Genomic DNA, 17,360 nt, shown 5'->3' on the forward strand with positions numbered 1-17,360 from the left:
TCAAAGATAGTTATTCATGTAGGAGCTAATGATATACGTCTTCGTCAGTCTGAGGTTACTAAGGGTAACATTGTAGTATGCTCTGGCCCCATCCCAATGCAGTGTGGCGATGTAGCTTACAGCAGGTTATGGTCGCTGAACTGCTGGATGTCCAGGTGGTTCTCTAAAAACAATGTAGGCTTTATAGATAATTGGACTAGTTTTGAGGGCAAGGCTGGCCTTTTAGGGCGGGACGGTGTCCATCCCACTTGGGAAGGTGCTGCTCTCATTTCTTGCAGCATAGCACATAGTCTCAGAACAGGCCTAGTTATTCAGTGACAATCCAGGGCCAAGGCCAGGGAGCAGACAAGCAGGCTAAACCGACCGTCTGCCAGCTGCTAGCTGAGTGGTCACTTAGGTTCCACCATATTGAGACTGTGTCTGTTCCCCGAGCTAAACAAAAATGTAGAGATTCTCAGAAAGTTTGTTTTAGTAACCTAATCAACATAAAATTAAATTAAACGGAATGCACAGCTAGCACCATTGATCTGAATTTAGGACTGCTGAATATTAGATCTCTTACGTCCAAAGTACTTATTCTTAATGTACTGTGTTTAACAGAAATATGGATTAAACCAAATGAGTTTGTAGCATTAAATGAAGCTAGTCCTCCTGGGTACAGTTACATACATCAGTTCCGTCTAACTGGCAGAGCAGGAGGTGTTGCAGTTATTTATAATGATAATCTAGGCGTCACATTAAAAACCTAGTCATAAATTCAACACATTTGAAGTTCTTTATACCAACATAACATACGTAGCCAAAAAAATAAGTCTTTTGTGAATTTGCAGATTTCATCTCTAACCTGGTTGTTTCTTTAGACAAAGCATTAATTGTTGGTGACTTTAAATATTCATTTTGATAATCCAGATGACCCTCTGAGAATAGCGGTTGTGTCCATTCTTGATTCAGTAGGGGTTAGTCAGAATGTAATAGGTCACACTCTTGATTTAATACAAACATTCGGATTAAATATAGAAAATATAGTAACATTTCCGCAGTCTGAAGCTATCTCAGATCATTATCTCATCTCATTTAAAATGTATCTTAATCATAATATACGCACCTTGCCATGCTAACGCGTCAAACGTACATTCACGTCAGCAAGTGCACAGAGTTCCCCTTCAGGAACTCGAGCTGCGTCACGAAATGCTATGGGAACGCCCCCCGCGTGACCGCGCTCTGAATCACGTTTCTAATCCATCCAATGGATGGGCGAGACATCACGGGCGGGGTGACGTAGCGACCTGGAAGCATAAAAGCCCGAGCGGCGAGCCCCGCGTTAGCTTCCTGTTTTCAGCAAGCGCTCTATGTATATTGTTTGTCTTTGTTCCGTCTATTTTGTGTTTTGTCGGCAGCATGCCAAAGGCCAAAGATAAGACTAAGGGCGAGAGCGGGCAGTGCTTCAGGCTGTGTGTTCCTCCCTGTCCGCGATATATTACGGGCGGGGATACACACAGTCTGTGCTTTGCCTGTTTGGGAGCGGAGCACGCTCAGTCGGCTCTCGAGGGAGCCGGCTGCGCACATTGTGAGCGTTTACCGCTGCGCACTCTCCGCTCCCGTTGGGCTCTCTTTGAGGAGGGAGCCCTCACTAGCATGCCTCGCGGTGCCTCGCGGTTGCGCTCGTGGGGCTCACAGGTCGCTGGACCTGGCGGAGGGAATGGAGACGGGCCCATCCCTTTCTCCTTCCTCACCCTCCAGGTCCACTGTCCCCTCCCTGGGTTCGGAAGCACGCTCTGCGGTTTCTTCCCCCCGGGGAGCGGACTCGGCGCTCCACCTATCGTCCTCTGAGGAGGTCGATGTGGAGAGCGTCGACCCAGAGCCTGCAGTCTCCTCAATACGGGGAGCTGCTCGAGGTGGTTACGCGGGCAGTCGCTAAGCTGAGCATTGACTGGCCCGCTGAGCATTGACTGGCCCGCTGAGACACGGCCTGAGCCTCATTGCTCTAAGCTAGATGAGCGCTTTTTGCGCAGTAGGCTGCCACCTCCGCCCCGGAGCCTGCCCTTTTTTCCAGACCTCCACACTGAGGTGTCGAGGTCCTGGAATAGGCCTTTTTCAGCCCGGTTGTTCAGCCCCACTTCCTCCCATTATGCTAATGCGGAGCTGGACTACTCCGGCTACAGGCCGATGCCCAGGGTTGAACAGACGCTAGCCAGCTATCTGTCCCCTGCTGCTGCATCATCCCTGAAGGCTCCGGCATTGCCTACCAAGCCACTGCGGACCACCTCAGTGCTGGTAGGCAAGGCGTACATGGCAGCAGGTCAGGCCGGTGCGTGTCTGCACACCATGGCGGTGTTACAGGCGTACCAGGCCGACCTGCTTGAAGAGCTGGATGAGCACGGGGAGATGACGTCTGAGCAGGTAGCGGAGCTCAGGCGGGCCGCTGATCTGTCCCTCGGCGCCACCAAGGAGACCGCCCGTGCTATTGGTCGGTCTATGGCAGTCCTGGTGGCGGCGGAGAGGCATCTCTGGCTGACCCTGTCCGATATGAAAGAGAAGGACAGGGTCGTGCTCATGGACGCCCCGCTTACTCCCTCGGGCCTGTTTGGCGACACTGTAGACTCTGTCGTCGAGAGATACCAGCAGGCCCGTGCTCAGGCGGCGGCGTTCCAGCGGTTCCTCCCCCGTCGCTCTCTAGCTCGTGGGGCTGCTGGGCGGGGGCAGCCCCCTCCGTGTACGGCCCCCTCCTACAGGGAGGCCCAAAAACAGAGCGTCGCCTCCCGTGCTCCCCCGAGGCGGGAGCAGGAGTCACGACGACGCTCTGGGCCTGGCCCTTCGGGCGCTAAGGCGGATCTGAGGACCGTCCTCATGTCCAGAAGGGCCGCAGCTAAGAAGCCCTGATGGTTTTGGCCCAGGGCTTCCGAGGGCAGGCCCCTCTGGGGCGACGCGGCTTACACCTCATCTCACGGTGCCCGGGTCCCCCCAGTGCCCTCAGGAGGTCGATCTGCCAACCCTGCCACCTATGGTGCTTCAGGGCGCAATGGTCTCCGGTGAGCGCCTCTCCCAGTTCTCGCCCGGCAACGTTGCGGGTCTGGGAGGCTTGCGGCCTCTTCTGAGGCCTTCGCAGCGGTTAGTTCATTTACCCCCTGTCGGTTCGCTGCCTCAGGGCACCCAGCTAACCGCTTCTATTGCACCAGAGGTCAGTCTCGAGAGACTGATTCCCTTAGTGAGCTTTCTGGCAGCGTGGAAACTTCTGCCGAATGTGTCTCATTGGGTCCTGCGTACTGTAGAAAGAGGCTACTGAATTCAGTTCGGCTCGCCTCCGCCTCGTTTTTCTGGGGTTCTTCCCACTGCGGTGGGTCCCGAGCAGGCTCTGGTATTGGAGCAGGAAGTACACACTCTCCTGAGGAAGGAGGCCATCGAGGTGGTCCCTCCTCACGACAGAGAGTCTGGGTTCTACAGCTGGTACTTCATTGTTCCCAAGAAGGGGGGAGGGCTGCGTCCCATTTTGGACTTGCGGCAATTGAACCTCTCAGTCGCACGACTGAAGTTCAGGATGCTTACGGTCACTCAGGTTGTGTCTGAGATCAGGTCCGAGGACTGGTTTGTCACGATCGACCTAAAAGATGCGTATTTCCACATCTCCATCCTTCCCCCACACAGGAAGTTCCTGAGGTTCGCTTTCGGGGGCGAAGCTTACCAGTATCGGGTTCTTCCCTTCGGCCTAGCACTCTCACCCCGCACCTTCACGAAGTGCGTGGATGCTGCCTTGGCTCCTATGCGACTACAGGGCATCTGCATACTGAATTACATCGACGACTGGTTGATTTTAGCTCATTCAGAGCAGATGGTGGCTCGGCATCGAGATGTCGTTCTCACCCATATGAAGGAACTGGGGTTAAGACTAAACGCCGAGAAAAGCGTGCTTTCTTCAGCTCAGAGAACCGCTTATCTAGGCGTCGTGTGGGATTCGACCACGATGCAGGCACGTTTGTCTCCTGCTCGGATCGAGTCGGTCCTCACAGCGGTCGCGAGAGTGAAAGTAGGCCGGTCACTCACTGTAAAGCAGTTTCAGAGACTGCTGGGCCTATTGGCAGCTGCGTCCAACGTGATACCTTTTGGCCTGCTGCACATGAGACCCCTACAGTGGTGGCTCAAGACCAGGGTTTTTTTTCCGAAACAGAGGAAACCCTCTCCGCATGATCAAGGTCATGCGGCGATGCCGCCGTGCCTTAGCTGTGTGGAGAGAACCTGGGGTTCTTGTCTCAGGGCCTGCTCCTGGGAGCTCCTGGTCGCCGCGTAGTGCTAGCGACGGATGCGTCCCTCACCGGATGGGGAGCGGTCATGAGTGGCCGTCCTGCCTGTGGTCTGTGGAGCGGCCGCCACGTGTTGGTGCGCACCGACAACACGACGGTGGTCTCTTATATCAACCCCCAGGGAGGTCTGCGTTCGCGCCCCCTTTACAGGCTGGCACGCCAGATCCTTGTGTGGTCCCAAGGGAAGCTCCTCTCATTGAGAGCAGCCTACATCCCTGGTTATCTCAACGTGGGAGCGGACGCCCTGTCGAGGCAGGGGCTGGTGCCCGGGGAATGGAGACTCCACCCCGAGGTGGTGGAGCTCATATGCCGTATGTTCGGCAGAGCCCAGGTGGATCTGTTTGCGACACAGGAGACGTCGCACTGTCCCCTTTGGTTCTTTCTGACTCATCCAGCTCCTCTTGGACTGGATGCCATGGTACAGCTGTGGCCGAGGCTGTGTCTGTACGCCTTTCCTCCGGTCGCTCTGCTCCTGGGAGTTCTGGAGAGAGTGCGCCGGGACGGAATTCACCTACTGTTAGTAGCCCCGTTCTGGCCGGGCCAAGTATGGTTCTCGGACCTGATTTCCCTCCTAGACAGCTCCCCATAGGAGATTCCGATCAGGAGGGATCTCCTCTCACAGGCGGGGGGCCATCTTCACCCCCGCTCGGAGCTGTGGAAGCTGTGGGTGTGGCCTTTGAGGGGGCACAACTCCGCGCTTCCGGTCTCTCAACCGAGGTTGTGGAGACCATCCTCCAGTCCAGAGCTCCCTCTACGAGGAAACTGTACGCCCTGAAGTGGAAACTTTTCACTTCCTGGTGCGGAGACCGCCGGCTTGACCCTGTTCACTGCCCAGTTGGTACAGTGCTGGAGTTCTTGCAGGCCCGCCTCTCCACGGGGCTGACCCACTCCACCCTGAAGGTGTACGTGGTGGCTATTGCGGCCTACCACACCCCTCTCGATGGCCAATCAGTGGGCAGACACCCCTGGGTGACACGTTTCCTCCGCGGTGTGCTGAGGAACAGACCTCCAGCTCGATCTCGGGTCCCCTCGTGGGACCTGGCCGTGGTTTTAGAGCTCTCTGCAAACCCCCCTTTGAGCCCATTGAGGAGATTTCGGACCGTCTTCTGACGTTAAAAACTGCCTTTCTCTCGGTAATTTCCTCTCTTAGGAGAGTGGGGGATCTTCAGGCCCTCTCTGTGGCCCCTTCCTATTTAGACTTTGCGCCTGGGTTGGCCAAAGCGTTCTTGTACCCCCGAGCGGGGTACGTACCGAAAGTCCCCTCCTCGGCACCACGGCCGGTCGTGCTGCAGGCTTTCTGTCCTCCTCCCTTCAGGGAGCCCGACCATCGGAAGCTCAATTTTACGTGTCCAGTGCGAGCACTGGATGCGTACGTCCACAGAACTGCCCTGTGGAGAAAGGCGGACCAATTGCTTGTGTGCTTTGGTCCCCCTAAGAGGGGTTTTCCTGCTTCTAAGCAGACCCTGAGCCGGTGGATTGTAGAATCCATTTCTCTGGCTTTCGAGTCCTCTGGTCTCCCCAGTCCCCTGGGGGTCAAGGCTCACTCTACCCAAGCGGTGGCAGCCTCTAAGGCCTTTCTGGCAGGTGTGTCCTTACAGGACATCTGCAACGCAGCGGGATGGTCCCAATTGAGCTTTAGCTTCAGAAGATGGACAGATCATCTTCTTCAGGATTGCCTCGTAGAAAGCAGAATTCATGGTTCTGTCACTTTTGGAAAGTCATCCAGGCCTTGAAGCAGCAAAGCATCCTCACACTATCACACTACCACCACCATGTTTGACTGTTGGTATGGTATATGTTCTTGTTATGGAATGCTGTGTTAGTGTTACACCAGTTGTAACACCATGTCAAAAAGTTCCACTTTCGACTCATCAGACCACAGAACTTGTTCAGTGTCTTTCTAATGGTGGAATCATGAACACTGAACTTTTCTAAGGCTTGTAAGGCCTGCAGTTTCTTAGATGTTATTCTGGTTTCTTTTGTGACTTTCTGGATGCGTCATTGATGTGCTCTTGGAGGAAGTTTGGTAGGCCACCACTGTTCCAAATTTTCTCTATTTGGAGGTAATTGCTCTCACTGTGGTTTGCTGGAGTCCCAGAGCCTTATAAATGGCTTTGTAACCTTTTCCAGACTGATATATTTTAATAACTTGCTTTGTCATTTCTTCCAGAAGTTCTTTTGATTGTGACATAATGTGCTGCTTGTTGAGACCCTTTAGCCTACTTCAAATTGCTGGAAAGGTTCACTTTAAGTGATAATAGATTCAACAGGGCTGGCAGTAATCAAGTCTGGGTTTTGATATGGGTTCAATAATCAATTAAGTTTGGTTACTTCGTTGATTGAGCAACTAAGGGTGCAATTACTGTTTTCACACAGGGTCAGTTAGTGTTGAATTTTTTTTTGTCATTCAATAAATAAAATACTTAGATTGTCTTTGTCTTATATTAAATTTTCTGAAACAAATAAGTGTGACAAATATGCAAAAGTCCTGGGGAAATAAATACTTTTTCACAAAACTACAGCTGTAGGATTATAGACAATCAGGTCCATAAATATGTTACAGACTTTCAGCTTCAATTTGAGAGTATTTACATCCAAATCGGGTGAAAGGTTTAGGAATTACAGCACTGTATATGTGGTCCCTCCTTTTTAAGGGACCAAAAGTAATTGCACATTTGGCTCCTCAGTTGTTCCATGGCCAGGTGTGAGTTATTCCTTCATTATTTCACTTACACTTACAAGTAAGAAAATAAAAGATCTAGAGTTGAATTCAAGTGTATTTGTGTATGGAATTTGTTGCTCTCAGTATGAAGTCCAAAGAGGTGTCACTGCCAGTGAAGCAAGCAATCATTAGGCTGAAGAAAAAAAAAAAAAAAAACATCAGCGGAATAGCAGAAACATTAGGTGTAAACCAAAAATTGACTAACATTCAGAAACATGTAGAACCACCTTTAGCAATAATAAACTTAAGTAAATGTTTTCTGTAAGACACTAGTCCTATATAATAAATCTGGAATATAAAAGAATGAAGGGTGGTCAAGGCTTGGGGTCATAGCAAATTCATAATGTCCATTTGGGGTCATTTGCCCAAAAGGTTTGGGAACCCCTGATTTGAGGCCTTTGGATATATAAATAAATTTGCATATGGAACATCTAGAATAGTTGCATGCCTCAGTTTTGTCACATCTGTAGGAGATACCTTTACCTTAGGAGTGGAGGTTCTTTAAAAGCAGAAGCTTCCTCATGATCATCCTGAAGAATTTTGAAGTGTTTTTGAACCATTGTTTTTTACATGGATGACATGTGAGCACCAGAAGAATTCCCTCAGCCTTTGCAGTGGATTTTTAAAGATGTCCTGGCCCCCAACTCAGGTACCTTGTCTAAGCCAACAAGAAAATACTCCTCTCCAATAACCACACTGAGAAGTAGTTCTGGATGTAACTCCCTTTAGTGAAGTCAGTTGGATATAATTTGTTCAAAATATATTACATCATATTCTGAATCCACAGACTGCAAAGAATTTGCTACATATTTGAGGTATGTGTTATGCTCCAATCCTGTGTCTGTCTGTATTTGTCTATGCAGTAGTCTTGACATTAATGCTTTGCCCTCTGTGTGCCTTCACATATTCTTATACCCTTAATCCTAGACTGGGATAAAACATATGTAAAAGTAACTTTCTCTTACAGTATTCTTTGCACATCAAAAAAGAAAATGTATTTGCAAAGAATGTATTTGTATTATTCCCTGTAACAACACTAAAAAATACCACTTTAGCATATGAAGTTTGTCTGCCAAACTTACAATTTTGCATGTAACCTACAAATATGTATTAACATAAATAGGAATATACAAAGGACTTCTACATACTGAGTATATTGCCTTTAAAAACTCGTACTGATAACATGACTCTTACTGATAAAAATTTTCAGGACTAGACAGCTGACCGAATTACTAGAAATGTAATGTCACCACTAGATGGTGCCGAAATGCAGATCTATAGAAATAGTATTTACTGTATGTGAACAGTACAAAAGTAACCTTTTATACTTGACCCAAAAAAATATAAACAGAGTAATATGCACTTCTTTGGTTTAGAGGTAAAAGGATAGAAACCAAAATAAAATCATAGTATTCACTAATGACCACACTGAAAACTGTCTGGGGACAGTTATGAGGTTCACATATTCTCTTACTATACAAACATACAGTAAGTGCAAAGGCAAATAGCAAGCCTAAGAGCCTAATTATTTCATGGCTAGTTTTTTTTTCTTTCTATCATTCATCATGATATTCAGAAAAAGCCCTCATCATTCAATCAGATATCTAAAAAGAACAGTACATAACATAAACATTTATTAAACGACACCAACATGCCATATGCACCTCAGGGGAAATCGGAAGTAAAAGGAATTTAGTGAGTCCACTCTTTCCACTCTTCTGCTGTTTAGCTGCTTGGACATGGTTATCACCTGCCTCATACTGGTTCAGATCAACATGGGCGACAGAAAAAGCTCTATGGTAAACTGTACAGTTTGCCTTATATTCACTCCCAGAGACAGGACTGACCTTGTATCCCGTCTCACATTCACACCTGTACTTCCGTAACTAGGGCAACAGTGACGATGATGTGCACACATCTCACACATAGCGTATCTGTCATTCTCTGCCCCATCCCACTGACTTTGAGCTTCTCCGCTATTTCTTGTGAAAATGACTTGATTTTATTCAGTATTTTGCTATTCTCACCACTGTGAAGACTTAGTGTATGTATGAAACGATGTGTACGAGAATACGGGAGCAGCATTGTATTTTTCATTACTGGTGCCAATCCTACAATAAGCCTTTCTGGCACGCAGTGCCAGAGTGTTTAACCAGGAGAACCATACACACACAGTGCGGGCTTATCGATCACACCCTCGCCTCCCCATACAGGAGGCAATGAGACAATGAAAGCGGCCCTCTGAGATTCCTAACTGGTCTATTGATTCCAGGCTGGTCACATGACATATATACAGAGAGCTCTCTTAGCCTTAAATCAATACGGGGGAAAAAAAAAGTGGGAGTGGAAAAGGCCAGATTAAAGAAGAGAAAGGTGTTAGAGGACGACGTAAGTAAATGCACCAAACTTACTTGTTAGTGACAGCAACAAGACCAGATGATAGCGGTGCAGTTGCTCAGACAGGTATCTGTTTTTTTTTTTTCTTTTTCATTAAACATCAGTCATATTACAGCCAATGAACATAACAGTAGTCATTCCAACATATTGTATAGAAAGATATTGGACATAGACTACAATATGTAGAATATAGAATATAAAGTAAAATTTTGATACAAAAAAATTAAATATATTAAATAAAATAATAATAATAAGAAGAAGAAGAAGAAGAAAAGGAAAAAGAGAAGGAAAAGGAAAAGGAAAAAGGTATGAGATCATTATACAAATAATGTAAAAGATTCACATATAGACCTAGTGCGTTTTGCTTTACTATTTTTCAACCCAAGTAGTAACTCAATATAATGTTTCATATCTATCTGAAATTTGGGTTTTCCTTTAGCCCATTTCTGTTTATGTATATGGTACTTCCCCATAATCAAACAAAGATTAACAATAAAGGTCACATTTGGTGGTAATCTTTCTCTATTAAAATAGAAAAATACATCTTTCTCAGAAAAATAAACTTTCATGCGTAAATATTTACAAAGGAGGCCTTCCAAATCCAAAACATTTCACTATAAATGCAGTTAAAAAATAAGTGGACAACATCTTCCCTCACTTCTCCACAGAAATCACACCCATCATCCACATCAGTACAAAACCTAAGAAAAAGTGTTTTAACAGGGTACACCAGATGAAGTATTTTAAAATGTACTTCTCTCACCTTATTTGTTATACAATATTTTTTAGGCAGCAACCATGCATATTTCCAATCAATGTATTCAATTTTAGAATGCCAAAATGTTTTAGAAGATATTGAGCTATATTCTGTAAGTAACTTCCTAATATAGTAATTATTCTCCTATCAGTAATAGTAACTCCTTTAATTGCAATATCAGATCTAAAACTCACATTCTCAGTATTCACATTTCCTTTAACCAGATGGTATAGCATTGAACGCAATGCAATATTCTTTAGGGACTACTGGAATATTATACCTCTGAAGAAATTCTACATAGGTATACAGGTGCCCATTTTCATTAAATAACTGTTTAACAAATATAATTCCATTATCAACCCATTTTTGAAAAAACAAAGTTTTATGTTTAAATGTTATATACCTATTATTATAATTATACATTTGTTTGGAGAAAAATTATGTTTACAGATAAGCAACCAAGATAGAAACACCTGCCTGTGAAAATTGCTTAATCTAACTGGAATCTTACCAAGTTCAAAATTGCATTGCAACAGAAAAGCAAGCCCACCCATTTTTTCAAAGACTAGATTAGGAATTAAATATCAAATTTTATTTTTGTACTGAAAATAATGCTTAATCCATCTATTCTTTAAAAATGTATTTGAAGTGCTGAAATCAAGCACATTTAAGCCTCCATTGCAAACCGAATTAGTTAAGGTACATTTTTTAATGTAACGAGATCTGTTTCTCCAAATAAAATTGAAATTTTTTTTTTATCAACTTCCTTAATTATGTTATTAGGGACTTCTAGTGAAATAGCAGGATAGAACAGATGAGATAAACCTTCAGTTTTTGATAAAAGAATTATACCCTTCATAGACAAGTCCCTCATTAACCATAAATTAAATCTATTTTTAACTTTTTGAAGCACAGTTTGAAAATTAAGCTGACCCCTTTCCTTTTCATCTTTACATATTTTGATTCCTAAATAGGTAACAATATTCTTAACAGGGATGCAATTAATATCAAGAAATTGACTATTTTTCAGAGGGAACAACTCACACTTGTTTAAATTTAATTTTAACCCTGAAACCAATGAAAACTTATTTAAACAATCAATCACATTTTTGACTTCTAATGAATCTCTAACAAATATAGTTGTATCATTTGCCAGTTGACAGCATTTTATTTCTCTTTCCACAATCCTTATTCCGTGAAAATGATATTTGTTAATGTAAAGAGTCATTGTCTGGGTTACAAGTAAAAACAAAAAAGGAGATACTGGGCATCCCTGCCTTATGCCTCTTTCTAAAAAAAACCTGGGGGTAGTGCCATTTATAAGTTTTACTGAGCTATTACACCCATGACAGGTGTATCTATGGTGCACACAGCGATGCACTGCATAATACATGCTACTCCAGCTTTGACTGTTGTGTGATCATCCCAGTGCAAATAATATAAATGCAAGTCACCTACAGAGAAAAAGTCACAATACTGTAGATACTCTACTGTTTTAAATGATGAGAAGCTTATGGCTTGACAAGCTACAATTTCTATGTAGCCCATCTTTCTTCATCTTCAAGATACGTTCAGTTTAGTGTTTAGTAGATATAGTGTCACGGAATTTTCAAAGCAGTGCTGGGATATTTATGAGTGACTGATTTGTTAGTGTCAAAATTGTTACAGGATAGCCTAATCACAAAAATATATAAAATGGCATATGTTCAGAAATCCTGCACTTTTATGTATGCTTTCTATTTTAAATTGACATTCATTAGCCTAGTTCATTCACTGTTCACTATTTATTATTTATATTTATTTTAAGCCTGTTAATTTTTTGTTTGCATATATTTATTAGTTTGTTTTGTATTTGGTGCTTATTTTCAAAGTTACTGCATAGTAAACAGTCAAAGAGATTAAACTGTGGTTTTGGAATTGTAAACATCCCATGTGAGTGTGTGGGTTGCATATAGGGGCCACATGCATGCAGGCTGCTCAGATATCATTCCCGGGATGAAAATCAGTCCCACTCCGGTCCTGCTGGCAAGCTTCTATCTAATGTGACTGAGTAAGCAAGCTTATGTTTCAAAACAATCTCTTTTCCAAATCAAGAAACTGTTATTTAGGCAATTTATTTAATATGTGGTTACATCCCTAATACATACATATATACATACATACATACATACAAAACACTCACCGTCCACTTTATTAGGAACAACTGTACACCTGCACATTCATGCAATTATCCAGTCAGGCAATCATGTTGCAGCAGACTGATGCATAAAATCATGCATAAAAGAGCTTCAGACATCAGAATGGGAAAAAAATGTCTTCTCAATGACTATGGCATGGTTGTTGGTCCAGAAAATCTCATTTAAATATTTCAGACATATTAACATACAACAGTCTCTAGAGTTCACAAAGAATGTTGTATGTTAATATGTCAGGAGATCAGCAGTTTCTGATCTCCTGACATATTAACATACAACAGTCTCTAGAGTTCACAAAGAATGGTGTGGAAAAACAAAAAAAACATCTAGTAAGTGGCAGTTCATTAGGCAGAATTGCCTGGTTGGTAAGAGGTCAGGGAAGAATAGCCAGTTTTGAGCTGACAGAAAGTCACAGCACATTGAACCCTGAGGTAGATGGGCCCATCTGAGATGTTATGGTCAGTTATGGTTCAGATATTCTCTTACTATACAAAGTGTGCTTACTATACAAGCTATGCTTTTCTGTTCACTTGATGTCCGTGCACAAGCAGACCAGTGGGAGTCTCTATGTAGTATTATATGAGGTCAGTTCACCTGACAGGGGAGAAAACATGCCCAAATATCTGACTTTTGAACCTCTGGGGTAGCAAGAGATGTTCTCCAAGTGGGACCGGAGTCGGATTGCTTTTGAACACTCCGGTTCCAACCCTCTCTCTGCCGCCACCAGTGTGAAAGCAACAACCGATTATCATTCTCTCCTCATATCGCTAACCTGACTTCATGCAGGTTTCTCCTTATGAACATCAGCAGGATCTGGCCAGTCACTGGGGTGCAGTCATTTGAGTGCTTATTCAGTCTTTTGTCACCTCGAGACTGGAATACTGCAACTTGAAGTTTTTCATTGTTGTATTCACATACTGGTGTCTTGTAGGTGCCCACATCAGATTTACAAGTCATTGTACTAAGTCCTCTTGATGGTGGCACAGTGGGTAGCAATGCCTGGTTGGATCCTGTGTGGAGTTTCACATGTTCTCCCTATGTATGCATGGTTCTATAGCTCCTTCCTATGGTGAAAAAAACATGCAGATAGACAGATTGGCTATGCTAAATTGCCCCTAGGTGTCAAAGTGTGTGTGTGTGGGCATCGTGCCCTGCGATTAACTGGGTGAATTCTCCCACCTTGCCCAGGAAAAAATGGTTACTGAAGATGAAAGAATGAACTTCTTGTTAACTGGGTTTTAGCTTTACCTGTTTGTACTAGAGGATATGTTTCTGATGGAGACTACAAAACAGTTCTGTAAGTCACTCTGGATAAGGGTGTCTGCAAAAAATACTGTAAACATAAACTTAATTTTTTACTGGGTGTTGGACTGTCCTCTCAGCTTTCTTTAATTACATCCAACACTTTCCTGGGCTTCTGCCCATTTGTGGACTTGCACCGAGCACCAGAGAGGAGTGAGAGGAGGCTGATCGTACTTGCTCATATAGTGCTTAGATCGATACCCACCTGCCCGCTCAATAGAAGCTGGTGTCTGAGATGACGCCAATTGAAATTCTTGTCTATGTAGACTCTCCTTTAATGCAGCCAATGCTGCATTGGAGGTAGGTACAGTGGCATTTACATTCACATTGCAATCACCTGACAAATCAAGCTGGGAAACACATGAAAAACAGCACAGAGTTTCGCTTTTGGGATTTTTACACTCTACCACCTCCATACGTGACATTAAAACATGAGAGAATTTTCAAAAGAAAATTTCACCCTCCCTCTGTCTGTGTTGGAAAAACTGTTTTTGTGCGTCTACATGAGATTGTGTGCAACCAAAATTCTCCAATAAAACAGTAAAAATTTTGTCAAGACGATCACCAGCTGGGCAAAATGTAATTTCCGCTCTAGCCTCACAAACATGAAGGTCATACAAAAAAGAGCTTGCTCTGTTAGAGGCATGGGGAAGACATTCAAACACCTACAAGCCATTTCTGTCCATTATTCCACCTTTAGTCTATCCCATATAGAATTACCAAAGAACATAGGATATTTACAATCCCTGGACACAAAAACATTATATCATTCTTTGCTTGTAACCTCCGTACCTGCTCTGTGAAGGCTCTTAGCCATTCCTCCCTTCAGACATTGTAATACCGAAAGGAAAAAAAGAATCCAAACAAACAAATTTCCAAATATTAGTTCAGAGGGAAAAAAAAGTAAAGAATGCTATCAGAATGCACATCAGTTGCCATCGGCAAAGATTCTGTCGAGTAAAATGTGGAAATGGAAATTCTAAGTACCAGAGTGGAGAGAGGGGAGGCTGAGGGTACTTGCTCATGTCCACCAAGATTGATCCATCGACACAGATAGTACACCACTATCTACCATTCTTTCTCAGCAAGATTTAAGATATCTGATTATGCCACTCAATTACGGGATGAGAGAAAGCCCTTTGGAGGAAAATTAGTAGGAATAATAATAATTTACCTCCCCCCACTAGGTCTGTCAAAAAAAACAAACAAAAAAAAACATTACACAGCATTCAGCTCTACATGCCAGAGGGTTTAGCCACTACAAGTAAGGAAAGTTTGCAGGTAGGAAAATAGATGAAAGAAACAACAATATAGCTATTCAGTGACTTAAGAAACTAGCAGCCTTTTCCATTGGTCCTAGTTTAAAATAGCAGGTCTTTATTTAAAACACAAAACAAAATAGAAACACTTTTATAAAATAAAAGAAATGCTACCAGAATGAACAAACTTTAATAACACAACTGAAAAAACACAATACAAATACAGCACAAAACAGTACTTTAAAAAGAATGCAGGTGAACACAGACATGTCCATGATCTCCTGGGTCACAGACTACCTGTCGGACAGACCCCAGTTTTTGGGGCTGGGAACCTGTCTGTCTGAACACCTGCTGAGCAGCACTGTAGCACCACAGGAACCATGGTCTCCCCTTTCCTCTTCATCCTGTACACCATAAACTTTCAGTACAGTTCAGATCTCTGTCACCTTCAGAAATTTTCTGACTTTGTGGTGTTTGGGTGCATCAGGGATGGACAGGAAGAGAAGTACAGGGACCTGGTCAACAACTTCGTGGAGGGGTGTGGGAAGAACCATCTGCTTCTTAATGTGGCAAAGACCAAGGATATAGTGGTGGACTACAGGAGAAAGAGGACCACAACCAGTTTACAACATTTAAACTGTTTGCACTGCACTGCCACTTTAATTCCACTCAAGTCTGCGGCTTATATCTACAATGGATACACCCCACTGCATTACCACATCAGACTCTTACACTTTATTCTTTTTTATATATTTATTCTTATTTTATTTCATTTATGATGTTGAATTACTTTTGGTATACTTCAAACTGTGCTGCTGTAACAGGTGAATTTCCCTCTGGGATGAAGAAAGTGATCGATCAGTCTGTCTATCGATCTATCTATCTATAACCATCCAAAACAGAGGCTAGCTCTAAGCCACCGGGCTCTCCTATCAAAAAAAAAAAAATTTAAACATTGAAAGGATTAGAATCTCCCTTCCTACTGCCACATTGGCCATCTAGCTTTAACATTACAGCATACTTCATACCTGTTTGGTTAACTGGCACTATGATAGTGGTAGTTACTGTGTGTGCCATATGGATACCCTCCCAGCATCTCAGGATTCCAACCCGCAGTTAGGAAGGTTCTAAGACAAACATATATAACAATATAAAAAAAACATGGCCATGCAAAAACCCAGGTACACATAAAAAACTTTGAAAAAACTAAAATCCTTTGAACCTGCAGCCGCAGTCTGAGAATTTTAGTGCCAGTTCTATTATCCGCCACACCAGTGATAATGACTGATGGATTGCAAGGCTCCTAAATAACTGTGGCCTGTCAGCTCACTGTCTCAACTAACACCCCCGTGCATTTAAGAAATTTTCGCAGATGACAGAGCATTTTATTGACTTCATGTGCAAAATCGTTGAAAGTTGTCAAGCAGAAGTAACTTCATCCCTGGAACCAGGAGAAGAATGCTGGTATGTACCATTATTTGGTGTTTATCATCCCCAGAGGCCTGGGCAAAGATGTTCCACTGGTTCACCAAGTGCACCAAGATCATTGGAACCTCCTTCGATTCCTTTGGTATCACAATAATAACATTGAAAATGAAATCATGGAATATCAGATGTGAGTACATGTCTTTGGCAATAGTGCATCATTAGCGGTGGCTATGTATGGGTTAGTAGAGCTGCCCAGTATGGAGAGCATGACTACGAAGCTGAACCCAAGCACTTTGTAGTCCAAGAGAGTGTTTTATGCTGCTCTGTGATGCTGGATGAACAGCAGTTTGAAAAGATGTGGTTGACTGACATCACGTGCCTGTGCTAGCCCTCACCCTCCCCAGTTGGTATCTATAATATGATAGGGGAGAGTTGGCTGGTGGTTGGGAATTGGCCCAGAACAAATTAGGGAGAAAATGGGAGAAAGCTTAAAAGCTTTTGACCCACTGGGATTTTCCACCCCTGTGAGCATTCCAGGGAGATCTTTGTTGAGGTTGCTCACTGTGGACAGTCCTATGACTGGGATGCTCTTCTCGCAGAAGGGAAACTTCAAGAATGAAAGTTGTGGAAAGACTCATGTCTACACCTGGAACAAATTAGAATCCATCGACAATATACTGCCATCTCATTGAGTCAAGCTGACAGGAAAGACATGCATGTTTTTTGTGATATGTCAACAGATGCCATCACAGCCATGGCCTATCTCAGGACCATCCATTCTGTTGTTAAGGCAGATGTTGGCTTCATATTCAGCAAGACAAGGCAATGCCTCACCCACAGATCACAGTCCCTAGGCTGGAACTTTTTGCTGCCGTTTTGGCAGTAGAAATGGGACACACGTTAATTAGTGAAATAGACATCAAGTTCAACTCTGTGACTGTGTGTGTTCTATTCAGAGAGTAGAGTCTTAGGACTCCTAGGACACAAAGAGTCATGTGAGGTGCA

Source organism: Pangasianodon hypophthalmus, chromosome 28 (assembly GCF_027358585.1).
Source record: "Pangasianodon hypophthalmus isolate fPanHyp1 chromosome 28, fPanHyp1.pri, whole genome shotgun sequence".
NCBI lineage: Eukaryota > Metazoa > Chordata > Actinopteri > Siluriformes > Pangasiidae > Pangasianodon > Pangasianodon hypophthalmus.